This window comes from Excalfactoria chinensis, chromosome 2 (genome assembly GCF_039878825.1).
Source record: "Excalfactoria chinensis isolate bCotChi1 chromosome 2, bCotChi1.hap2, whole genome shotgun sequence".
Lineage (NCBI taxonomy): Eukaryota > Metazoa > Chordata > Aves > Galliformes > Phasianidae > Excalfactoria > Excalfactoria chinensis.
Genome location: NC_092826.1, coordinates 54413301 through 54432116, shown reverse-complemented (window position 1 = coordinate 54432116; position 18816 = coordinate 54413301). Strand labels below are relative to the sequence as shown.

Sequence of the window (18816 nt, the reverse complement as noted above, 5' to 3'; positions counted from 1 at the left end):
GTGCAAAGTATGTGTCTGCAGTTTAATCACCTTTAAAGTGATGAAGAGCAAGGATTTTATTTTCAGAGGGAAAAGATGAGAAACAAATCTATCAAAATTTGTTCTGTGAATTCAGAGCACATGGGGGCCTGTTTTCAAAGCAGAGACTGGTTTGTTTCTGAGAAGCAAATTCTATTATTGTTTAACAGGATTTAGGGGCAGAAATGTCATAAACTGACTGAACACTTACTCTGCAGCAGTTTTTTGCAGCTGAGGAAAAAGGTTGGCAAAACAATTTATTTATGAGAGGTTTTTTAGTGAATTCATCACGTGCCCCAGAAAAGGGCATTTATCTCTCATTCTGAAAGCCACATGCATATTCTCTCCCTAACCTGCTTACTCTGATTGAAAACACTATATTAGAAAGAGTTATATCAGTCCAACCCAAGGCTTAATTTTACTTTTGGGGAAGAAAATTGGACTCCTAAAATCCGTGGGGAAAAGAGAAAGGACAGTAATTTGTGCAGAGGAACAACAATAAATACATGTATGCTTTTTTTCCTCCACATCTGAAGTGTAAGGCATAACAGAATGATTTAAACTTGCATTCACCCAGAATTATTTTTTTCCCTTCCGTATCATACTCTTGTTCTGAGTCTTCACATCTTATCCTGGGTTTAATATATCTTAGGGTGCATTAGTTTAATAATTTTATAGTGTTTTCAAAACAATAAGGCTTATTATTTTATTGCCAGGAGTTTGTAACTTAGGCAGAATACTGAAGAAATTTTGTCAACGTTGCCTGATTAATTTCTGGGGAAAAAGGGAAAGGGATTACTGAGACCTAGGGATGGTCCTGAGAAAGGAACTCTGTAATTAGGTATGGGGCCAGGAATTGGACTCTGATATTTCTAGGTCCCTTCCAACTTGGCATATTCTGTGATTCTGTGCTTAGCCCATACATTCCTGTCTTGCATAGGCTTCTGGTTTGATATGATGGAAACACTCCTTGTGTCCTCAGCAGAGGGGGCCTTCCTAATACAAAACAGCTACAAAGAGACAGAAAATCCCAAAGCAGGTATTATATGGATTATCTTTGTGTTTTCAGTTCTAAACTTTTTTTTTTTTTTTTTTTTTTTTTTAATTATTATCATATTTAAATTTAAATTATTAATTATTAAATTGAAATTGAAATTGAAATTATTAAATTGTGGCTGTTCCTGGATAATTTTCAACACAGAAGGTTTGGAAGTGTGCAAAATTTAGGGTTGAAGATTTTTGAAATATGAGTGGAATGTTGCCTCTTTCAGTGTTTTTAACCAAGAGCTGACTTTTTTTGTGTACAGTGTTTTACAGAAAACAAGGTAGTTGATGCTGGGCACTCAAATGGACACATCCAGGCTGGCAAACTACCTCTAATAAAATGTTCAGGGTATTTCACTGTCCCTCAGGCCTTTCAATACTCATATTCTTTGCAATATTTTCAGTACAATTGTTATTGCTTTGCTAAACCAAACTGCTTTTCCCATAGAAATAGTTATTCGTTTGGCTGTTCATCTTTTCAGAACAGTGGCTGTGTTCTTTCCAAAATGCACTTAAAAGCTTCTGAAATATGTGAGAGAAGTTCTAATCTCATCCACTTTCTAACACAGAAAGACTGTGTGGATGGAAAGTTTTAGGATGCATTTCCAGCGGTTTTGAACAAAACTAACAGGGTTTGTCAGAGTTCCTTGCTTATGAACAGAGAAAGATTTGCAGAACGAGATAGCTGCTTAAACCTGGAAATGCAGCAACCATGGAAAACAAACCAACAAACGTAACCAACAAACCTTCCAAAGACATTTGTTTTTTGGAATATGTTTGCTAAGTTTTGGATGAGAAGTTTTTTAATGGTCTTGTTATGTTGGTAACAGTGGCCAGACAGGTGACAAATTTTCAGACACCTGTAGGTTTCTGAGAGGAGTTTGATGATGTGATGGCCTTGTGGCCTCCTAAGGAACAACCTCAAACATTCCATCCTCCTGTCTTGATTCTGAACACCTGTCCAACAGTAACACATATTCTTTACGGAGAGAGAATAAAGAAGAGAGAAATGTAAACATCTAAATGAAGAAATAAATGAGTAAATGAATTAACTGAATAAAGGATTTAATTGGATTTCTTTTGTCCTGTGAGCTTATAATTAGCAGATTTTTATTTATGACAAAAATACCCATCTTAGCACATATGCAAAGCTATAAGATGGGTAGAGCTCAGGGTCTTTTTAATAGGTTCTCACTTTATGATTTGCAGGAGGCAAAAAATCTTTAGGCCAGAGCCTGCTGCCAGTTACAAGAGCACACTGGAATGCACCTTTAATGTGTCTTGTCAGTTTTATTTTCCCTTCACCCTTCTATTTGCACATTTGGAAAGATTTTATGACAGAACAGTCCCTGGCAATTTTGAGTGCTGTTAAATATTACTTTTTATAATATAAAGTGGAAGCATAAAATAATCCCTTAGAGGCTGCAGTCTATTTCTTCATAAGTGTTTCCTTGCTTAACATGGGGCCAGAAGTTTATCACTATTACTTTGCCCACAAATGAACTCTAGACATTTAAAGAAAGATATTTAATGTATTATAAATAGGTAAAGAACATAATAAAATTTATTCTGCAAAAGACATATCTTCCCTAAGAAAAAAAAAAAAAAAAAAAAAAAAAAAAAAAGATATTTTCCATATTTGTGTGTAAGAAAAGGAGTTGCATTTGTGATCTGTTAACCTTGCTATCTTGTCTTTAAATATTTGTTCTCATCAAATCCTTGTCATGTCATGATGTCAAAAGAGGGAAAATGTCTTGAGAAAAGCTTTCATATTCCAACAAGTAGATGGAAGACTGTGAAATGTCAGTCTGGCTTCATCTTTGTTTGTTTACTGCTTATTTCTGTTGATTCTGGTGCATCTAACAGATCTATTAGAACTCGCAAGCCCTTAGCTACCAGTGATAGTCTTGGATAAGGCATTGAAAATTTCAGCTGACCTAAAATCTTGCTACTCTTAAGAAAAATATTGAAATATCACTATCCAAGTGTGCTTTATTTTGCCTCCTATATTGGCTCTGTATTTCTCTTAAGCCTAATTATCTCTACGTAATTTTGAAAGCACTGAAGTGACAATTTTATGCCATTTTCTACTTTGGACACTGATAAACTATGAGAGAAAAAAAAATAAAGAAAGAAAAAGAAAAATAGATGAATTAGGTCAGGCTGATCTAATCTTTTAACTCTGATATCATCTACACTGCAGCCCAGACTGTAGTTCCAATTGTGTTTCTTGATTATATGACATAAATTGGAAGTGGAGAAGAAAGGTTTTTATTATTAAATTGTCCTTGTTGAAGAAAAAAGCACATGTTAAAAACATCAGAGACAAACTCCAGAGAGAATAAAGTGCAAAAGGCAGTTGCTTTGATTTTGTTACATTATCTAGACCATGGTAATGGAAAGAGGACTATCTGGGAAGGTAATCCAAGTTACTGGAGGAACCAAATTTTAATCCCAGCCAGACTCTCCTTTGGAAGGTGCTTTAAAGACAAACTAAAAACCATCCATAACCAGAGAATCAAGCTTATAGTTCTTAGTGTGCTTTATTGATATTGCTGAGACTGAAATAATGTATTTATCTATTTAAATCTCTTGTTTCAATGATGAAAACACTCTTCTGTCTGTTGTAGATGCTAACGAGGCTGAACCTTGTAGTACAAGCATATAGGCGGTAGCGGGGCTTTTTCGGTATGTGACGGTTATAGTAATCCAGACTCTTCCGTCTCAAGCCCTGTGAGGTACATTGGTGCGCATTTCAAACGTGTGCCCTAGGGGGTGTAGACAAAGTAGTAAGGTATATAAGGTATTGATTACTCCTAATAAACGCCATTTTGCCACCTTTCTTGATGAGTCATGGTGGTCTTTTTGGCTCTAGCAAGGGTTTCGCAAGAAGCTGGGAAAAAGGGGGTTTTGTGAGCACGGCAACATCTGTCTAGATAATTTAAATAAAGAAATTGTCCTTAAACTCATGTTTTTGTTCTTAAACATTATTTCTTCTTTACTATAAAAAAAAATTGTGAGAAATTTTATGACAGTTTTCAGAGAAAGACAAGAAAAAAAAAATTAAATAAAAATGTGTTTGAGGTCAAATGCAAATAAGTAAGTTGTCAGTGGATAGGCTTCTTAAACTAATAGTACTCTATGACAGAAACCAGATTGCAACAGTTAGGTTTCAGAAGGGAAAGTTTCATGACTGTTGGAGGAATACCAGTCATTGCTTGCTTAACTTGCTATTATTCACTTGACATTTCATGCATCTGATTTGCCAGTATCTAAAATCCATATAATATGTCTTCACTGATGTGAAGTTACAAAAAGCTATATATAAACAAGTTATCCAGTCCATTTGTGTTTCAATGAGAGCTCATTGGCCTTCTAGGTTTGTCTTTATATATTGTATTGCTAGACTCAGACCACTGCATGGAACATCTGGTTTCTACTTCTTATGCTAAGTAAATGTTCTGAGGTGTTTGTTTAGGAGAAACTGGCCAGTTGTTTTAGGCCATCAAGCCACTTTAATTCTACTAGAAATTTCAATGCATGTTTCATTGGAACTCCTATAGAAAGAACTGTATCAAAATATATGAGTCAAGGTTTTTGCTATGTTCTGATTTGATGTGGAATGCATTGGTGTAGAAAACAGATAAGCTTCATTTTTAAGACAAGCTTAAGGAAGGTTATGCTTTGCTTTAGAATATGAGATTTATTTAGCTTAATGTGTTTTCTGGTTTTGATTCCTACAAATAACTGATAAACTAAATAGGCACAAGGTGTTTTTATTCTGAAATGAACTGCAACCATTTAGTTTTTCTAAAGGCAGCTATTACACTTAACATCCATGCTCTTATCTTACCCAAAACCATCATTAGATGAAAGAAAACACTTTATTTTGGTGTATTTGGTTTATTATGGTGTATTTGGTGCATTGTCTTGAAATTAGTTTAAAATGGACAAATTAAAGATCATTTGAATGTTAGATGAAGGATTCTGCTGATTCTTATGTTTGCTGGTTGGCTTTCCCCAGGCCTAGTGACTAATGGACACAATGTCAAACCAGCAGAAGCCCCTGAAGTACCAGTGAGCTCTTCATGTTCATTCCTAATGGCACTGATTGGCACAAAGGGAAAATGAATAGAACTAGTGTATAGGCAAGGGAAACCACATCTAATACTTTCTAATGTTCCTTTGTTTGCTCATAAAACTTCTCTCTGACCCTTAAGAGGCTCACACCACTTCTGGTGCAAGAGCTTTTTTCTGTATAATGCTTACCATCTGAGAGAGCCTTGCTATATTTCTGTGCCTCATTGACTCCTTCTCTTTTTAAAAACTGTCATGGAAAAAAGGTTAACATTTTTCCCTCAAGCAGTTTGATTCCTCTCTCATGCCCCTTTCTTGTCTCTGTAGATAAAAGGTGCTACATTAAATAAAAATACACTGTAAGCAAAGCATAGTAAACAAACACAATTCAGAGTAAAATTGAATGCCCCCAAATCATTTTTCTCTGCTTATTTTTCTTTGACAATATCCCTAATAGGAATTTCAATGAAAAATACTCATGTTTCCTAAAGTTTCCAGATGGAATTTAAATGCAGCAGCGGATTCGCATTTTCTTTAAGGCTATCTATCTGGGAACAGAAGAGGGAAAGGTGGTAATATTAAACTTTAGACATTAGATTTTCTTTTTCACTTTTTATGTATATTTAAGAATTCTTTCTAGATATTAGAAATTCATTTAATTTCAATTAAAATTTAAAGAAGAATCTCATGACAGAAGTAAAGGCGTATTCTACACCTTGTAAAAGGCTGAGCACCAAAGGAATTAGCTGTTGCACTCAGATGCTGTTTCCTCAGGCCTGAGAATAAACTCAGCCAACAAAATAGCTGGAAAATGAAGAGTTCTATGCTAGGTCTGTCTCTTTTATAACTGTTCTTGAAGATCTTTTTCTTACAAGGAACTGAAAGTGAACAATCGAAGTAATTTCTAGTGAAGTGTGTTAGCAAGGTTATGTCTGGTTGTAACAATAATTTGCAGAGAGATTAGCAGCTGCATGCTAATTATTCAGGAAGCCCTTCATTTCCTGAAAACGCTAATTCTCAGTTCAGATTGTGAGATGTCTTTGTTTCATCTCTGGTAAATAAGCTTTTTGCATACATTCTGTTTACACCTAATAGAAAATTCAGGGAAATATCATGGTGAGCAGTCTTCTTTGAATATCAGTCAAGTGTATCTCTAGCTATGTTATGTAAAATTCTTGTTTCATTTCCCACCCCCCAAGCTCCCTCCCAAAAAAAAGCAAACACCAAAATATTTTTCAAGTTCTATTCAGATACTGATTTGTATTCAAATTTGTATGAGAACAAATTTTGCAAAAAGAAAAAGAAAAAGAAAAAAAAAAAAAAGAAGAAAAAAAAAAAAAAAAGATAAAGAATAAATTCTGCTACAGTCCAGAAGCTCTTTGCATTCCTGTTCTAAGGAGTTCTGGGGGAGTTACTGGGTAACATAATTATGCAAATATTTAATCTGGAGAACCCTAGATAAGGTTTTGTGAGTGATGGTAGCATCCTTGCTGCTGTGTCAGAATTCACATTCTGGTTCTAAATGAAGCTGGATCGCTGTGTGATGTGGTTATGTACAGGCAAGAGGGATCCCTTCTGTGTTACAAATGTAACACCGAGAGATACAACAAGGCATGTATGAGGCTTATTCTAGCATTTTGAAAGTCCTGGTCTTGGGACCATGAAAAGATGACTCACAATTTGTCACCAGTCATGACAGTGCAGAGAAGCATGTGGCCATAAGAAACAGAAAATACATTACTGTGAAGTTTGTTTACATGTATTACACAGTTAATAGTGTACTCCCCTTTAGCAATGAAGTCAGTCTGTCAGGAGAGAAGTGAAGACAAACAAAAGACTACTTTAAATGTTTTATTTGCTGAGTGCTGACAGCTAAAGTAGTGATGTTTGCATTTAAATGCCTTCTGGTCAGACTGTAATTTTTCCTGATAATAATCAGGACAGGTCAGTATCAGCATTAGACTTTTTCTACACTTGTGTGGATTTTTCTTGTATCTTAGAATATATAAGAATATATAGCTTCTGGATGTTTTGAGTTGTACTGGGCTTTTCTGAACATGGAATGTGACAGAATTAAGACTCTTATGCCTGTTTGGCATTGCTTCTTAAAACAAAAAGAAAATATATGCACTTGATAATGTGTTTTTTGTTGTTTGTTTGTTTTCCCCCTGCAGAAAGCTAAACTAAAAACTTCTGAAAAACTGGCTTTGAATCTGTTGTTTTCTGATGACTCGAAGCTCTCACTTGCCTCTACAGGGACATCCTCCAAGTCATTTTGGACTAATTTTCAGCATTTCTGTCAATAACTACAGTCTTTTCTGTAACCTCATAAATGCAGAACTTGAGAATTGGCAGAGACGAGCTCTGGTGATCCTTATACATTACTGAATATCACCACTGAGGAACATTGTCATCTGCAACAGATGAGATAATCCTAGTAAGCACCATGTTGCAAGGTGCTAATTGACATAATAAACAACAGAATATATCTGTCAAGCTGTGTTTGTGGGTAAATGGGAGCTAATTAAATTAGCAATAAAGCATAAGGCCTGCTAAACTTCATGTTTTTTTTATGCTTGTTGTAGTTGGTTCTCCTAGAGTTATTACTTTAAGCGAAGATAATCACTTTCATGCACGTTTCTCTAACAGATAACAAAATAGAAGTGATGATGTAACCATGAGTCATTGAACAATGCTGAGAAAGACAGTGGTTTAAAGAATCTGGTCTCCCAGCTATATTTGAGTTGAATTGGCTTTCTAGATTAAAAAGGTAGTGCCAGACTATTGAACTATTTTATACTAGTTGATTATATGAAGTAGGTAACAGTATTTACTTCTGATATTGTTAAGATATCTTCTGAGTGAATCTTTGAACACTGTTGTGTACCCTCCTGCCAATTAAATAAGGTTTACCAGTATATTTTTTTATGAGATAAGGGAATATAGTGGTGAAATGGGGAATTTAAAAGGAATTAAGTGTATTTATTTCTGGCATTTTTCATTATGCTTCTCTAACATTTTTTCTTTCCCTGTGCATCAAAAATACAATTTGGTAATTAAAATATTGAGAAAAGCTAATGTAAAACTCAATTTGCATATTTTTACTGAATTCCTTCAAACTTTTTACCTATGACACCTGAAAAGCTAATGTCCTTGAGAACGGCAGATCGTTTCCTCTTTTATATTATCTCCCAAATCACTATATGTAATTTTTTTCAAGATAATAAGTAGGAAGATGTATTTAATATTTCTTAAAATGTCATCAATGATTGCCTATGATACGTTCTCTGAAAAAGTGTGATACTTTTCCTCTTTTAAGAAAGAATGGCTCTTCTATAATGCTTTTTAGAAAAAAATGACAGGACTACATCCAGAAGCTTCTCAGAGTAGGTGTATAAAATAGTGGAATCCTATAACTACCTAAGAGGTTAGAAGAGTCCAATATTAGTATGTGTTTCAGATATGTTTAAATTAAGAAAATGAACCCCCATCCAGCCCAGGAAGAAATGCTATCTCCTTACTAGATATTGAAGTCATAATGCTCCTCTTCTCAAGAACATTTCTACCTTGTGCTATTAATTTATGTTTAGAAACATGAAAAGTGCTTTGACTTGCATATGACCATGTACGAACACTGGAATTTCAATGGCTTGTTACAGCCTTGATTAAACACCTACTGACATGCTTAAAAGCAGAGCCAAGCAAGTTGTTGAATGCCAACCTATAGTGAAAAAAAAAAAAAAAAAAAAAAAAAAAGTACCTACTGTGTACCAGTGCTTTTATGCCTACCTTTCAAATACCTCAATTTCTTTGAAAATATGACTCCTTTTTAATCTCCTTAGTAAGAAAAATTTGAAATTTTGTGGTCTGTAGTAATAGAGAGGTCAGACTAGATGATTATTCTGACTTCAAAAGTCTATCTTTCTTCTGAATGAGAAACATGGAGTAAGTCGTATTCTCCAGTTTCAGACTTTTTTCTCTATTCACGCATTTTCTCTGTGTCCTGAATTCTGGGACATGCTTCTCTTTTTTGTGGTACATAAATCACAAGACAAAAGCCATCAGAGATGGTAAAGATCTACTTAATCATGTACTCAGTTCCTGTCAAATATAATACAGTTCAAATATAGATGATATTTCAGATATTAATCTGAATAAGCTGAATAATACCACACTTGTTCTTAGCCTAGGGGCCTATATCTTTTAGTAAGTAATTTCTAGCTTCTATCACAATCTATTTTAATCATCAATATTATTCTTGCCCTGGAGGGATGCCCTCCAAACCTCCTTCAACTTGGCACTCTTGGCCATAACAATTCCCATTCCATTAAACCAGCCTATTTAAATGGAGAAGTTACCTCAGTTCAGTTCCAGAGGATTATTACAGCAGTCACATCCACAGAGATTTATAAAGTCACTTGTTTGTTTTTTTTTTTTTTTGTTTTTTTGTTTTGTTTTTTTTTTTTATCTCCAGTGCCTCCTGGACTTTTAGCTGCTCAATTAATGATCTTTTCATTAAAGAGTTTACACTTGGATAAAAAAACAAAGGTGCTGTGCAGAAATAATTATTTCACATTGTACTGTTACATAGTGCTGAGACTAAAAACAAAAATAAAATTTGGTGGCATATCCTCATGCACCATCAATGGAAAGGGCATGAAAAGCAATAACTGTAAGAAAAACATTGTGTAAAACAATGTCCACTTCGAAATATTCCTTCCATCTTCTATATTGGAAGCAAAAAGTGCAAGAAAGGCCAAACAAAACCAGAAACAATACACTGCCTTCATAAAAGATTTTCTAAGAACTAACAGAAATATATGTTGTAGTACACCTAATAAAGATTTTTTAAGATTGGGAAGCTTTTACTGAGGCTTATTATTACAAGAGGACAATGGTAGGAAAGGAGTTTTGTTCAAGCAACATAAGGAAATGTCACATAGTGGTCTTCCTCACTTTTGGCAAGAAGTCAATAGGTTTCATGAGGAAAAAAGGATTTTGATTTTCGGAAGATTCTGAGCCACGAATAAAGTGTCCAAAGTTATTATATGTATACATCCATTGTGCACACACAAAAGCACACATGTGTATTACATAATTGTAAAGCTTGTGAGTATTCTGTTTTGAACAATCCAGAGCAGATCATCAAGGAAAACTGGTCCACACCCATAGCTCTGGAACTCAGGGATCTACCTTCCTTTTCCCTTCTAATGGGCCAGGAGAAAATCTCCTGAGACCTGGAGGCTGTCAGGACAGAAGGAAACAATGCAAACACAGTCACAAATCTTACATTTTTTTCCTTTGCAATGCGAATATATTGACAATGATATTACTGTTTTGCAGAAAACTAGTGATCGTACAGAACAGATATCACTTCACTGGTTGTCCTCTTAACGCTTTCAATTGCAGTTAAAAATACATGATCTTACAGTCCATAAGAAAATAACTTAAAGGAAGCTTCTGTGAACAGCAGATAGCTTCTCCACTGACACAGTACAGAAAAGGGAACATTTTTATGACTTTTCTCTTCTGTAATTAGTTTTTGTGTTACTGTTCAGCATCACTGATTGTAGATGTGTGTCATTCTCTCAGCTGTTATTGATTTATGCTGTAGAACAGTTGGCAAGAAAGCCATAAATTCTGTTTTCTGTCTTATTGAAGAATAAACAAACCTGTTTTACTCTATGACTTGCAGCCCTAAAGATTAACTTGTCCTATTCATTTAACTCAAAATAAAAATAATAATAATGAAACAAATTACCCAACACAAAAACAAAAGAAACAGCAAACGAAAATCTTACATACAAATTACATGGAAAAAAAAAAAAAAAAAAAAAAAAAAAAAAAGTTTCATATCCAGCTTGGTTCCTATTCCTCTTCTTTATGATCTGAATCAAATCTTTTGCTGGAAACTCTTGGTCAAATTTTACAGTCCACTTCCCCATTCATGGCAATTTAATTTATTTAAGATTGAGATGGAGCTGGCCAATGTTGGTGGGACTAGCTTTGCCCTGAAGAACCAAATTAAGCTAAGCTGCACATCAGCCATACCATTCTCCTCACAAATGCATTACAGATTTATTCTTGATTTTAGTTGCCTTAACAACAGAATCATTTCAGGGGGCACTGCTCTCCTGTTTCATTCACCAAAAACACTTGAGTTTTCCATTTATATGGGGATAGTATAGTTAGCAGATGTATTAATAATGTTTCTTTTCATTTGTGTCATTTCCTTGGATTTACAGACAGGAAAATAAATAGGGCTCAATTGTTGCAGCTTTTGGCATTCAGATGTTTCTTTATAATTTCAGTTCACTGACATAAGAAACAGCTTAGGATTTGGGAGAAGAAATGCTGACTTTAGGTCCCCACTTCTAATGAAGAATTAGAAACTAGCTGTGGCCCTAAGTGCTTCTCTTTCTTCTAAGAAATGGGGCCATGTAGTTAAAAAAATAATAGAAGAATCAATAGAGCAAAGTATTGCCAAATCAGTGTAAGGGGAAAGAGAACAGCTAAAGAAAATAAATAAATACATAAAAATGTTTTGAGAAACCTCATTTACTTGTTTTGTTGTTTTATAATTTTATTTTTTTAGAAGACCTGTTAGCACCCTAATTTAAGCAAAGCAGAAAGAATAGTTAAAATTTTTCCTTTCCTTCAGAAAAAAAAAAAAGAGAAAAAAAAAAAAAAAAAAAAAAAAAAGATGGATAAGGAGCCAGAAATTTGTTTGTTTAACTTAAAATCTATTTCCCTGAGGGTGGCATTTGATCCTGTGTTATTGCTGGGATTAAAAAAAGAAAAAGCCTGGAAATGCCACGTTCATGGCAAAAATAGGAGCAAATTCTCTCCCTGTTGAATGCAATTTGCTGTTAACTGAGCCACTGTTCTCTTGTGACAGAAATAGATGTATAAACTTCCAGAGGGAAAACTAATGTAACAGTTCCTCTTGGCTAACAGCAATCCTGCTGATAGGCTTCATACAGATTTGCTTTCATCTTTATGATGAAGGTGACCCTTCCTCAATCAGTGACCAGTAGCTAGATCTAAAGATATAGAAAATAAAGTGAAAATCTGCTGAAATGTGTACTGGAACAATGAAATCTGAAGGTCTGTCCTAGTGAATACATTGGCTTTTATCGGCCAGTTTTTGTAAAATCATTTAAAATTATGCAGTGGAACAGACTAAATTAATCTTTGCTAAGCAATACGGAAACAATGTGTGCATGCATGGTGAGTAGGTGTGCGTGTGTGCATGTATGAGTATGTACACAGGCACATACATGTTTTTCAACTTGGAAAAGTGTGTTCAGATACACAAAACAAAATGACAGATTGTAAACAGTAAATGGAAAGCCTGTTGAAGTAAATAGCTCTGGAAATTTATCAAACTGTCAGCATGAAATAATCACTTTCTCTTGCCTTCCCTTTCATAACACCTTTGTATCTTTTCACCAGGAAACACATTGTCATTTGTACAGAAGGAATGAAACATCCTCAAAATAATACACTGATTGCTGAGTATCCACTGAGAAGTTGAGATGATGCATACGTTAACCTTTAGAGAGTAATTTGCATTCGAATCCTACAGACAGATGTAGTTGGACTCTTGACAAGGTGGATCTGCTGCTAAGACAAGCCCTTGAGAAGCACCAGCCCAATTATACTTAATGAATCACTTACAATTCTTGATCACTTTAGTCAATACTCTCTTTCCTGGAGGTTTAAATTCTGCTTCTCCTACTTTGATCTTAGACATAGAATAACTTTGTCTTATATGTGCAAACTTTTGGGTTGGAGTGTCTTATTTAAATGTACCATATTTTTGAGGGGTGAGTATTAGAAAGAATCCACTCAAATCTGTGCGCTTTCAATGCTTGTCTTCTTGGGACCAAGGAGTTTCTGATCCATGTGCACAAATTAACTATCACACTTGAGGAAAAAGAAAAAATAAAAATAACAAAATGGAACAAAATTATGTTCAGGTAACACAACAATCATTGCCTTATGGGCTGCTATGCCAAAAGTATTTTCTAATTATAAAAATTTGAAGAAGAAAAAACAAAGACAACAGTTACACAGCCTTGCCCTGCTAGAAGCAATACTGTGGGCTTGCTGTAAAGTAACAAAATTATCTGTTTTAATGTCTAAATTAAGATACTTTAAGATGAATGAATGACTCTATGAAACCAAGTAAGTTTTATCCAATTTAACTATTCTGTGGTTTAGGATGTATGTTATTTTTTATTAGAAAAGTAAAGCTTTATAAAATATTTATTTTGCTGCAAAGTATAATTCTGTCCTTACATCAGTGAGAAACAGCAAGTGTTTTGGTCTACCATTTTATTGTTCCTGGCTGATTATGACAGCTGTGTATGGGCACTGGGAAGGGGACAATTTATTGGATGTAAATAACCTCTGTTTCTTTAATTGCTTCTGACAGAAAGCAGTCTTCTGGAGATACAGTGAGCTACAAGAAAGCCCTGTATATTTGGCCACTGCAGCAGAGCTCTGAGCCTTGCAGTAGTCAGTGAAGCCCTAGTGTTTGTGTATAGGTAGGTAACTGAGGAAGGAGCTCTGTAATGTGGTCAGAAGAAGCAGTAATTTCACTGGGCTTTGTTAATCCTGACTCTCCTAGAGCATAAGTACTTTGATCTTAAATAACACATTGGCTTCATAAACCTAAACTGTCTCCTGAAATTACATGCTTATCTCTGTTGCTTCCAAAAGCTGAACAGGATCCAGTTGCTTTTATTTTTCTGTAACTGTAAGAGGAGTGAGTAGTCTCCTTTTCTTACAGTAGTTAGAGCACTTGCCTTCAAACTGTAGTATCTGTTCCCTCCTCCATCTGTTGGATCCAAATCTCACATTGTTTTTTCTAGTCAAAAGAATATCCCAGTCGCCTGGTGGTGAGCTGTTCTCAGCAAGGAAAATGCTAAAAATACACCTACACTTTACACCTTAGCTTCTCAGTTTGATCCCAGCTCCCCATTCCCATACCACCTACATTTTACACTCATTTTCTTCTGAGCAAATACTGTATTTTATTTTTTTTTTTCAATTTTGCTGTGATCCATCTAGTACTTTCCAAAACAAACCCAGCTGCATGTCTGAATATCGGCTCCCAGCGGGAGGGGTAGGCAAGACTGTACCTCATAAAATACTCCCACCCTCAGTGCTATCACAGTCAGCTTTACAAACTCAGTGCCTTCTGCTTATGTACTACACATGCTCTACATACACCTGCAATGTTATGCTATTAAAAGCACTGCTTTAATGAAGTGCAACACTGCCCTCACTCATTTCAGACACTTAGAGAAGAATTCTCCATCTTGTACTAACATATTCATGCTTACCTTCTCTCGCATACACACACACATCCACAATAGTTTTTTGGAGTTGTAATACCACACAGGGACAAGAGGAGCCACAGTGAAAATGCAAGGTAGCATAGACCTAGTAGGTCATTTCTTAAGGCTGACAACCCCAAGCAGTGTGACAGTAAGCCAATGCTAATGACTTGATCTAAGCACTATGCACGCTCACTAGAGAGCGTGCATTTAGGATTGTGTGTGTAAATGTGTTTTCTCCTAATACAGAAGGTGAGCCTAAACATATGAATGTCTCCTAGGAAAAGTAAGGGATAGAGATGTGATGGCAGAACAAAAGCTGTCCCTTGCCTGGTAGATGAGGAGTCTGATAGGTGAAAGAAAAAATGCAGTTAAGTCAAGGGACTTAGGATGAAGTAGGCAATATTGAAACACATGTGTATGGGAAACTGGTAATCACAACATGAACCTCTGATTAATCAGTTGAGGCAAGTGTCAGGTCAGCTGTGGGCACAGGTGAAGGTAATTCAGCTGTGCTCCCAGAAGGGGTAGAGCTTGACTCCACCTCTCCTAGACTCCATTTAAGGGCTGACCACCACTAAGGCAGCATTTCTTGTGAGCTTGCTCCTTTGTGGAGATTGGATAACCAGCCTCAGCATTTTCCAGCTAGACTGAAGGCATCTGTATTGGTGAGTTTTTCCGATAGATAACCTTTGGATATCTATTACCATCCTTCTTGTATTATTACCACCATCCTTATATTATTTCTACCTTACAGCATGTTAGTAGTTCTCCAAGAAAACAATACTTGGCTTCAGGGGTCTCTTATGCTGAAAAAATATGGACTCATGCCATGTTAGGGAGGTGGAAGGGTAAGAGTCTGAGTTTTCAACTTCAGCCTCTATGTAGTGGTTTCATTCCATCCATTTTCAATTTTTTGAAATAAATCTAACACCTCTGCTGTAAAAATACCTTCTGCAGTTGTTGTGCATTGTTTTGGTTTTTATGTCCCTCTTGATTTTTGATAACTTTTGGACATAGCTTATATGTGTTGTCAACCAGCCTGGTTCCATGGCTAGTGGGACGGAGAGATTTTGCAGAATCCACACCTTCAGAAAAGGGAAACAGAGGATCCCAAAATAATTTAAAGCAGTGGCAATGATCTGAGGATAAACAAATTAATTTGGTATTGGAATGCAAGAAAACACACTATAATACAATATAATTAGAAATAAAGCTAATAAATCGAATATAATGAGGAAGTATCTGAAAGCTGTAGGCCTTGCAGTAATACTGAAGTGATGCATGCAGTCAGAACGGGCAGCAGTGAGGAGAGATGAAGGAGAAGAAAGTGAAGAGTGCACTCAGGTGACCTTGCCAGGAGTTCCATCTTGTCTCTGACCACAGAGCTCCCTGGGAAATGTAGTTATTCTCTTCTGGACAGGTACTGGTAACTGGAGCATTAACACTTGTCACAGGTTAACTGAAAATCTACCTGCGCCCGTGATGGGGGCAGCTGGCCAGCAGGGCTGCTGGCCCAAAAGGGAAGGGAAAGGGAAAAGAAAACAGCAGCAACAATCTAAGGAGGCACACTTATTTTACAAAATACTATATCAAAATACAGGATAACACAATATAATACAAATTAATTGAAATCAAGGCTAATGAATCAAGCAAAATAGGAGAGAGAGAGTGAGTCCCAAAACCGAGAGGCCTACTTTAAGCTCTAGGCGAAATGGCTGGAATGCTCCTCCTGGCTCTGAGGATTCAAGAGAGCGATTCCAGCCCAGCCATTGGCCCTCTTGGCTGCCTGGGCATACTACCAGCTCATATTCAGCCAACTGTCCATCAGCACACCAAGGTCCCTTTCCGTCAGGCAGCTTCCCAGACACACCTCCACAAGCCTGTAGGGTTGCCTAGGGTTGTTGTGACCAAAATGCAGGACCTGACTCTTGGTCCTATTGAAACTCATGCCATTAACCTTGGCCCATCGATCCAGTACATCCAGGTCCTTCTGTAGTGCCCTTCTCCCCTCTGGCAGATCAACACTCCCTCCCAACTTAGTGTCATCTGCAAACTTACTGAGGGTGCACTCAATCCCCTCATCCAGATCATCAATGAAGATGTTAAACAGAAGTGGCCTCAGCACTGAGCCCTGGGGGACGCCGCTGCCAACTGGATTCCACTCCATTGACTACAACCCTCTGGGCCTGGCCATCCAGCCAGTGCTTCACCCAGTGGAGTGCGCACCTGTCCAAACAATGGGCAGCCAGCTTCTGCTGTTGTCTTCGGTCATGTGACATGTATCTTTAACGCTTCCTAATTTTAAAGCTATTTATCTATTCACTTTACATGTGTCTTGTTAATGCTCTTTTAATTGGGCTAAATTAGTTTTAGAAATTACAAGCATATAGTATCCATGTGAGAATTTAATTGAACATTGATTGCAAGTCTGCAGATTTTCTTAAATCAAAATTTAAGGGCTGGAGTGCTGAGCATGAGTGATGTGTTAAGGTCAGACACTGGCAACACTGGCAAGTGAGTTACAGACCAACATAGAATTCCCCGAAACAAGGGGCAAACCATTATTCATATTTGTTCCTTAGTTTCCATTTGGACTAGCAGAATACCTTTCCGGTGAATACCTTTCCGGTGAAATGAATAGCTAGAAGTTGCTTCAACTTCTGTTCTGTTCATATTCTTGTTCTCCTGAGATAAGACTGGGTTACACCTTCCCATGGCTATTCCTGTCATATCTACTTCCAGTGCTTCCTTTGAATTTGGTGTTAGCTCTGGGAAAGGAAAAAAAAAAAAAAAAAAAAAAAAAAAAGTAAAGAAAAAGCAGGAAAACAGCACCAGCTTATGTTGACCATGTCTGTTTTGTGCAATAATGTAGAAGTCACATCATATCCTGAGAGCTTGCTTTTGATTTTCCATACATTTGATTTTCCCTTCTTGCAGGATCTTAGCCAGAATTCCTGCCATCTGCATATTGTGGCAGTGAAAAGGGTTTATTAATGATAGGGTGCTGTCCTCTGTCTGAATAAAGCTTAATAGAATTCTGATCTGGGAGTCTGCACTCATCTTCTTTATCTCCAGCATAGCTGGCTGTGCTTCTGGAGAGAGTCGTGAGCCACCAGAGTAGACTAGACAGCAGTTAACTGACAGAAGAAACTCACCCTTTCAATTTGTTAAATGTTTGCTGTATCCACAAACATTACCTGGAGACAGATGTCAGCTCTGGTTGTTGGGTTTTTTTTTTTGTACCACTCATTCCTCATTTTTGTTCTCATTTGTAGTAAGAGAGTTCTTTTAATTGAATAGAAAGCTGTACAATTCCTAACTGCTTGTTTTTCCTGCAGACAAACTCACTGGTATGGAAGCTAGCCCAGATGAGACATGTGAACAGAGGTGATTGATTGCATAGTCTTCTGCATGAGATTGAGATGAAGGTGATAGAAAATAGTAAGTTTGGGAAGGACTGCTGTACTCTTATTTACAAATATTCTTGCTTGAGAGTGATTCTCCTATAGATTTTAGGGTGAAGATGTATATGTTTGAATAGTATTCAAACATGCATGTTTTAAGATTAGGCTTGTCATTTAATTTAAAAAAAAAAAAAAGACTGTTTCTCATTGCTGGATTCAGTCCATTTCTGGACATGAATCATGACTTTTTTTTTTTTTACAGACTGAGGCCAAAGTTTAAGTAAAACAAAAACAAAATTTTCCATCTCCCAGTAGCCATGTGCAGTTTAGTGTATGAGGATATGAAGACCTTGCTATGTAACCTTTGTGCTCTGTTTGTTCTGCATATAAGCAATTCCTAAGCCTCTAACTCAAAAGTGTTATGTGTGTTTTTTTTTTTTTTTTTATTAGCCTGTTCTATAATTTATAAGCAGTGTGTGCTCATTCTTAGAAGTAAATGTCTAGAGGAAGAATTTTACATTTACAGTCATTCTAGAAGTAAATAAATATTTTAAAAAATGCTAACTGTTCTAGGATGTTTATAATAAGTAATTGCTAGATATTTTAAAGACATATTAATGAAGAGAAAAGGGTTTAAAAAAGTGAAAACTTTTATCATGAATATATCTGGTGCCTGTTTTTTTGCATGCGAAAGGTTATTTGCAAGAAATTGGAATTAGCTGCATTGCTGAAAACTTTCAAGACAGTAACCCTTTATTTGTTGAGTGTTGAGTGAATATTAAGAGAAATTAACAAGAACACAATGCTGGAAAGAAAATGATACTAAATTTCTATGTTATGTTCATTCAGTTAATAGCTATGGTGTCAACTCATCTTACATTGTATTAGCAAGAAGGAACTAAGTGAAAGCTGTCAAATAACAG

At 36.1% G+C, this 18816-nt stretch overlaps 1 long non-coding RNA gene across 1 annotated transcript; it reads left to right on the top strand.

The window, feature by feature from the left end:
- Positions 1 to 15084: 15084 nt before the first annotated feature.
- LOC140247646 (uncharacterized) lies at positions 15085 to 18377 on the top strand. Its single transcript, XR_011902737.1, has 3 exons — positions 15085 to 15154; positions 17828 to 17930; positions 18156 to 18377. It is a non-coding gene; the product is annotated as an uncharacterized lncRNA (long non-coding RNA).
- Positions 18378 to 18816: the final 439 nt, after the last annotated feature.